The sequence below is a fragment of the Grus americana genome, chromosome 15 (genome assembly GCF_028858705.1).
Source record: "Grus americana isolate bGruAme1 chromosome 15, bGruAme1.mat, whole genome shotgun sequence".
NCBI lineage: Eukaryota > Metazoa > Chordata > Aves > Gruiformes > Gruidae > Grus > Grus americana.
The window spans coordinates 6,709,041-6,717,205 of record NC_072866.1 but is presented as its reverse complement, the minus strand read 5'-3'; the positions used below and the strand labels follow the sequence as shown (position 1 = coordinate 6,717,205).

At 39.4% G+C, this 8,165-nt stretch overlaps 1 long non-coding RNA gene across 1 annotated transcript in view; it reads right to left on the bottom strand.

Annotated features, from left to right (window-relative positions):
• Positions 1 to 8,165, bottom strand: part of LOC129213109 (uncharacterized) — an 87,373-nt gene that overhangs the window by 26,542 nt on the left and 52,666 nt on the right. The gene's annotated exons all lie outside the window — the stretch shown is intronic.

Genomic DNA, 8,165 nt, shown 5'->3' with positions numbered 1-8,165 from the left:
TGTATTTTCAGCTGTAGCTGCTACTAATTCAAATAGAATTAGTAGACTTATTCTAACAGAATCAAACCACACTAAAATAACCAGACAAATATTGCAAGACATACGAGAGTTACTAGCTAGAGAGAACATTAGACTGAAGTGCCGTACTTCTCAGAATTAATACAATGCAGAATTTAACTGTTCAGGATAATGTGCCATCTGTGTTTCAGTCCCTGTCTGGAGAAGTCAGTTTAAATGCCTTCCTCATCCTTACACTCTCCTCCTGTCTAGCAATGCTAGATTTGGTGTTGGGATTTAGAGAAGGTTGAATAATCTTGATTTACAGAAGCTGAAGGGCAATTCAGTGCAACCATTTCAGGTACACGTGTAGCCTGTATTCACTGAGAGGGAGTCTTTCCATTTCTACCTCTTTTTTCTTTTTAATTTGATTTTTCACAGAATTAAGTATGAAGAAAATTGTCTATTTATATGAACTATTTGTGACAGATGTGATATTTGCCTAAGTCTGAAAGGTCTTAACTATTTAGAACTATGTACTATGATTAGATCTCAAAGGACTTCATGAGCAAAGACAGTACTGTTACTTTATTGTGACTAATGAGAAATTAGGACAAAGTGGGAACAGAACCAGTGTACAGGAACACGATGTGCTTAAAGTGCACCGAAATTGTCCTTCAGTCTCTAAGTCAAGATTGCTGAGGTTTTAGTTCTCAATGGAGCACTACACTATGGTGGGAGGAGAAGGATGGAATGGGCCTTGAGATCTGACTTTTCTGGATGACAGATGAAACACATTAACATGCGGCAATCCTAGTAAAGGATTTGAGGAAGAACTAGTTTTAACTAATGGTAAAGCAGTCTGTTTTAGACAAAATGGAGTAATAATGTTTTACTGTTATTTCTGTTTCTTTCCTGGATTTGCTCATTTACAGAGTAACCAGCAAACTACACTGCTAATAACTGAGCTTTCCTGCTACCTCAGGGTCCTCTCTAACAGGGCAGCTCTAGGAACACGCAAAACACATTTTACACTGGACCAAAGCCAAATCCAAAACAATGCTACATTTGAAAGTCTCCTGAATAAACTGGCTCCATTCCTTACCCTTTGTTTTGTGTGGGTGGTGGTTTAATCTAGCTACCAATAAAAGTAACATTTCTGAGGCACGCGGAGCTGAGTGGTGCTGATACTTCCTTGCGAGTTAACCTCAGTTTTCACTGAGCATCACTGTGGCTGAGCCACCTTACACTACTTTTTTTTTTTTTAACTGAAGGAATGAAACTGAGTATCTCCTGGCTATTGTGTGAAATCATTTACATAGTGATATGTTTCTAAAGATTTAAAATAATGGAAAACCATTTTGGGACACAGGATTGGGAAGTGACATCCCAGGCCTACTTCTGATACTCATTAAACCCATCTCACATTGACTACACTCCCCTCTTGATTTTTCTAAATGAGGATAATGCCATAGTCACATTGCACATGGCTATGGACACAGCAGGCTGCTCCGTCCAGCAAGCTGATGCCAAATGGTGGCTTTTTGGGAGGAATTTCTCCAAATATAGGGAAAGTTCCAGAAATAATTTGTGTTTGTATTGCAATATGTGACTGCAGAGCAGTTCACGGAGTCCTGGTGATGTGCTGTTGGAGATAGGAGGAGCTCTGTTACTGAAGACTTCACTGGTAATCTGGTTTGAATTACTAGTCATACCTTACTGTTTCGTACTCAGAAAGAGTTCATAAACTTCTATCACAGAACCCCCCCCTTGGGACATGACTTTAGGTGGGAGGAGTGAGGAATCCCACTGTTTTGTTTCCCAGCAGGGAAGACTGTTACCACTGGTAACATTTTCCTCCTTCTCTATGCCTTTGTATGGAGACAAGGGAGATTTTAACACTTGCTTCTGTTACTACCAAACTGTAGAATAAAGCACTTGATTTGCATTTCATATACTATTTTTTACAATGTATGAAGAATAATATTTGTGTTGAGCTGTTAAATATTGACAATAGTCCCACCCTATTTATCAAACACTGACAGCTGACCAAGCAAAGGAGTAAAAAAATATTTGGAAATTGGGATCTTCTTGAAGTCTTTAAATTATTTCTAGAAGTTGGAGGCTTTCCTAGTTCACATAGCTACTCTAATAGCTAGAAATAGTTTCTCCCTTCCTTATGCCAAGAACTCAATTAAGGAATATATAGCAGAAGGGAGGCACCTCTAAGAGAGCTGAATTCTTTTAACAGTTCTTGACAGAAGAAGGAAAAAGGAAAAGAAATCTTTGTCTGAAAATAATCATCATCAGTGAAAAGTCAGCCTGAATAAAACCCCTGAATTTGAAAATTCTGGGGGCTTTGGGATGGAGATAGTAGGGCTGAATAATAGTTCTGAACATCACCAGTTCCAGCTCCTTCGTGACTGTGCCTTTGTTCAGCAATGTTCTCTCCAAGACCTTGCCTCTGCTTTTGGGTGGAGTACTCACTTGGTAGGTTGTCAGAGCAAACAATACTGAACTTGTTTGAACACACTGTCAACTCCTACTAAGGGTGACTGTCCAAAACCACGGGTCTATGACAGTTAGTACGGTTCTTTGAGAGCATCATTTTGCATGAGAACAACAATTTCCTGAGATTCAGCTACCATCAGCAAGAATAAATTTTTACTGAGTATTGTAAAAACAACAAGACTGTACAAAAATCAACTTCTTCCCTAACTATAACTGACCATGGGATATTAAGTATATTATTTTAGTGGAAAAAAACTCAGTGAAGAAAGTGCTCTGGCCTTTCATTAGTGACATCCATGCATGCAGCACATCTCAGCTTGCTGATAGTGTACATCCTCTTTTAAAAAGTAAACAGTTTTCTTTAGGCTACTGAAAAGGAGGAGACTTCCATGGACTTAGGCTACAAGCCTATACAAATCCAAAAAGGCTAGAAATAAGTCACCATTTGCTTCCTAGAAGTCAAGATAAATGGATAATGCAGAAAACCTGGACTGTAGTCATGTTCTGCCACTGATTTACTGCGTAAATGAATTTATACTCAGCCTCCAGAATGCAGTTAATCCCAGTTGTGATGGGAATACGTCAAAGGAAACACATTTCTAACTACCATACTCACCCAGATAAAGCCGAGAATTTCTTAAAAAACCCAAACCCATCAGAATATAAACATTCTTTCAGCTTTTTTGCATAGATCTCTCTTCATATGAACTAGATTATGAATTACTGTACTCACATGCAGCCATAGACATCAAGAAACCAGTCTACTGTATTTCCATGTATAAAACCAGAAATTTAAACACACAGTTCCATAATACTTGCAAGATAAGATCTGTTTTAAAGCAAATAGACCAATGCAGAAGAGACCAAAATCTGTCCCTGCCTGTTTCAAACAATGAGATAATTTTAGTTCCAGACAAGCTATTTCCTAACATTATCTAAACTATAGCTCATAAAAGTTTAAGGACTCAACCTCCAAACAGAGTTAAAAAAAATGGATCTAAGTATCTTCACTAATGATAATCCCAGTTCAGTGCCACAAGGTTACTGATTATAGTGAAAGCAGCTCATTTTACCCAAATCTACTAGTAGGTTTGTTTTGTTTTTGGTTTTTTTTTTTTAAATTTAAAATCACAGGCAGAAAACAGAATTTGTCATGTACAGATTAAATGCCTTGCCACACAGAACTTACCTATGGTGTCCCCAGCCAGTATATGTGATGGTGCTCATATGACAAGTCTTTTCAATATAGCTACTTACCTGGGCAAGACCTAGCGTGCGCTTTCAGCACATGATATTAACGTATGAATAACAGGAGGCAAGGAATATTAACTATGGAGACAGAATAGTGCTGAGTTTGGGAATGTGCATTTAAATAGCTTTATAGTTTGGTAATACAGTCGCACAATTGCAGTTTTTCATAATGTTACTGTATTTTATTTTAATTAAGGGGAATAGCATGGGAGGCACCTTTCAACACTTGTTCTCTCCCTTTCTAGTGGTGCATTTGACACTTCCTTTTTTACCAAAAGGCAAGGCATGTCCAGTTCTGTATTTACTTACAGCACATGCAGGCCCACTGACGTAATAAGAAATCCCAAATCAAATGAAGAATATATGTCAACAATGTGGTAACTACTGCCTTGGGTAAGGTTGTGCGCTGACTTAGACCTCAGCAATGTTCAACCTGAAGATACGAAGTTGGAGTCAAGCCTTCAGGTCTTCAGTCTGCAGTTGCTTCAACAACACTCATTTCACACAATCACAGAACAGTTGATGTTGGAAGGGACTTCTGGAGATCATCTAGCCCAGCCATCCCCTTGGCTCAGGGCAGAGTCAAGCAGAGCACATTCCTCAGTGCCATGTCCAGTCAGGTTTCAACTTTTAACTAAGGACAGAGACTCTACAACCCCTCTAAGTAGCTTGTTCCAGTGTTTGATAATCCTCACAGTAAAAATGTTTTTTCTCAATTTTAAATAGAATTTCCTGTATTTTCACCTGATTCTCCTCTACCAAGCATAAGTCTTCCTTGCTCCAGACTTCCCCACTGGTCTCAAGGACCTTGGATTTCTGAGGACATATCCTACCAGTAAAGGCCAAGTGTGAAAAAGGCATCTCAGCCTTTTCCATAGTGCTGTCACTGAGTCCCCTGCCCTATTCACCCAGTGGGCCCAGATTTTCCCTCATCTTCCTTTTGTTGCTGATACACTTGTAGCTACTCTTCTTGTAGCTCTTCATGTTCCTTGCAAGATTTTGGCTTTCCTGACCATCCCCTCATACTTGGACAGTGACTCTATATACCTCCTGAGTGACCTGACACTACTTCCACCTCTTGTATGTATCCTTTTCATGCCTGAGCTTTTTCAGCAGCTCTTTGTTCATCTGTGCAGGACTCCTGCCACCTGTGATTTATGTCCTGCCCATTTTAATGGGCCATTCTCAAGCTCAGAGAAGGTTATCCCTGAAAAATCAGTAAGATCTCAGTGATCTCTCCAGGACCATATCCCATGGGATCCCTGAACAGGACAGGCCCAAAGCATGCTCTCCTGAAGTCCAGGGTTGTGATCCAACTGTTTGTCTTGTTTCCTTTCAGAGTCTGATCTTCAAAATTACGTTCCTTGAGAGAAGGAAATAAAAAAATCCACAACCTGGATATCTCGTGTGAAATCTCTGAAGTTAAACATAAGAAGTTAACCTTCTCCTGATGGTAGTGCTACCCAGACATTTAAGTCTGTTCCTTAGATACTAATTCTCTCATTTTCCCTGCAAGAACAGAGGTAGGTATCGTTAAGTTAGAAGAATTTGGGGAACCCTCCCCTTTCACACTCTCCTTTTCAGATCACTTTGTCTTTTTTATTGGTGGAGCAGTGTGACTGGAGCTTGTTCTTCAGCATGCTTCTCTGTGTTCTTCTTCAGAGTATATGCTGTACCTTGAGACAGATAGAGCAATTCAGCACAACTGACCTCCATGCCTGTCTTGCTTCACTCACAGTTTTCAAGACTACACATCTATTATTCATCATTGTTAGAATGATAGGAAGGAAAACTGTAGGTTGGTACTAAAGTTGTGCACCCAGCCTTCTCCCCTAGGAAACCATCTGCTAAAATCTTCCTCATTCCATGCATCAGCTTAGAAGCTTTTAACCAGCAGACATTGCCTATTCCCTAGTATGGAGGAACTAAGTATTTCTACTTAGAAAAATAATAATCTCTCAGAAGACCCATTCCTGAAACCATACTGAGTCCAACCATTTCAAACCAATGTCCTTGGGCCTTTTAAATTTTAATCTAGACACAAGCTGAACTCTTACTCGTCCCCAATCTATGCTACTACGTTTGCCTCAGGAACATGATCAAAGCTTATTTTTGTACAGCAGTACACATAGAAGCACCAAGAGATCTGTACTTTTCACTCCACATAGACAACGTCATTATCATTAATCAAAACACATTATAATGATACACTCACACACACAAAAAAGTCAGAATCAGTGTGTCCCCTGGAGCAGTTAGCGACTGCAGACAGTGTGAACCCCAGGGTAGGATGGTCAGTACAACATATCTACAGACCAGAATCAATTTTCTGGGATTTGCCCCCCCCCCCCCCCCCGAAGTTACAGGCATGAATTTAAAGCATTATGATCATGCATTTCCCTAATACAATACAAATCCTGATAGCTTTTGGAAAAAATAGCAAAGTGCATGCATCTAAACTGCGTTCAGCAGAAATGAGACTTCAAATTTCTGTCTCCTGGAATCCCAATAAGAGAATTTTCTGTTAGATGATTGAGTTTTTAACCCACAAGCAGCTTCAATACATGCTTGTCGCTACACACGATGGTTTTGGCTCATTTTCTTTCAGCATTGTGAGAGAAAGCATATGGGGCAATACATGCTATAGAAGAGGTTCATAAGAACAAGAGAATTGCAACACAGTAGAAATAGATACACCAGTGACGGAAAACAGCAAAAGTAGATGGCTCTGGACCTGGATCCTGACACCAAAGTAGTAGTTTACAGACTACCATGAAATTTTCAGCTTATTTCTTCATATCTTCCCGTATTTTTTTTTTTAAGAAGGAAACCCATCCCAGGAAGATTACAGGCCTTTTTTTTTAAACCAAGAGATTAAATTCTTACAGTAAAGGCACAACCAATTCCAACAATGAAAAATAACCAATAACAAATAACGCTTTACTGCGCAATAAAGATTTTAAATTTATAGAGGATGTAAACCAGCCAATCTTTCTTCCAATGCAAATTGCTTTGCAGTATTAAAGAATGGTAGAAATTTCAGTATCGCTGAATTATGATCCCACATCATGTAAGAACATGCTTGCTCTCCAAGTCATAAAATAACTGCTGGCTCCTTATTATGTGCATTACCTGTTCAGATCTGTTCTCTGGCCTCAGGCCTGCTGAAAACCATGCTAAAACACAAACCTTCTATTAAAACTTAGTCAGGAGAATAAGATACAGGTCAGACTGGTCTAAGTATTATTTGGTGAAGGAAAGACCCTCCTCCTAACTATTTGGACTTTATAGCTCTAGTTATTTTTCAACTGGAATCCATAAATGTTTATCCAGTCTTCCTATGATGTCCTTTGATCTCTTACATTTTTATTTTTAAAAACTCAGATAACATTCCTGTATCCATATGAGACAAATAAGTAGAGGAGACAACACAGTGGTTTGAACTTTTGTTTTGATTTTCTCTCAGGATTTATAAACATCAAGCTAGTCCTTCATTGGTTGCCAATGCAAAGAAATTCAAGCTTATATAAAATACCCATGCTGATCTGGTATATTTAATGTAAAGCAGACCTATACAAATGAGATTCCCGATCAGTTTTGTTTAATGCTGTTTTGGTTTTGATTTTGTTTTTTTTAGTAAAGGCATTTACTGTTGTATTACCATCACCAAAGCCTCCAATATGGAATGGAATTTTTAAAGTGGAAAAAACTGAAGAAAAATATGTCTAAATAAACAAGGTAGAGGTTGTCTTCTGGTGGGAAATTTCTTAATGTTGTGAAACAAACATCCATAAGAAAATTCAGCACAAGATAACCAGGCTTTAAACAAACAAGACAGCAGTGAAAATAATCTCCAGGTCAGAGGGCAACAAGCAAAGTGTGGTCAGGAAGGTGGTGGGACAATGAGCATTAGTGGGTCCCTACTCTCCAGAATCCAGAAGCCCATCAGTTATTTCACAGCCAAGCAGAGCTGCCACAGCAAGAGCAGAGAGCTACCGTGACACTGCGGGCAACGAGCAGCACAGACTGATGCACTGAACTGCACTTCAGTTACAGTCATGAAAGCCATCCCACATGCTGCCGATCACCTAGATCACAGGCATCCTGCTACAACTCCTGCAAAATGCTCCTGTGGCCTCTGCATCCTGGTTTGGTCCTTTGCTTCAGCATAGAAGAAAAAAAAGCATTTATTGAATGGGCATCTGATACAGTAGGGCTCAGGCTAAACATCTAGGCACTTTGTATGCTACGGTGTATTTAAGGCAGTGTAGGAGGAAGAGCAATGTTGCTTCAGAAGCTCAGCTTCAGAAACAAAACCACTCATGTTATTACAAACATGCAACAAAGAGAGGAGTGTATTCATCCCCCCATATCACATCTGTGCCCTGCAGGCAATGTTCTGACAG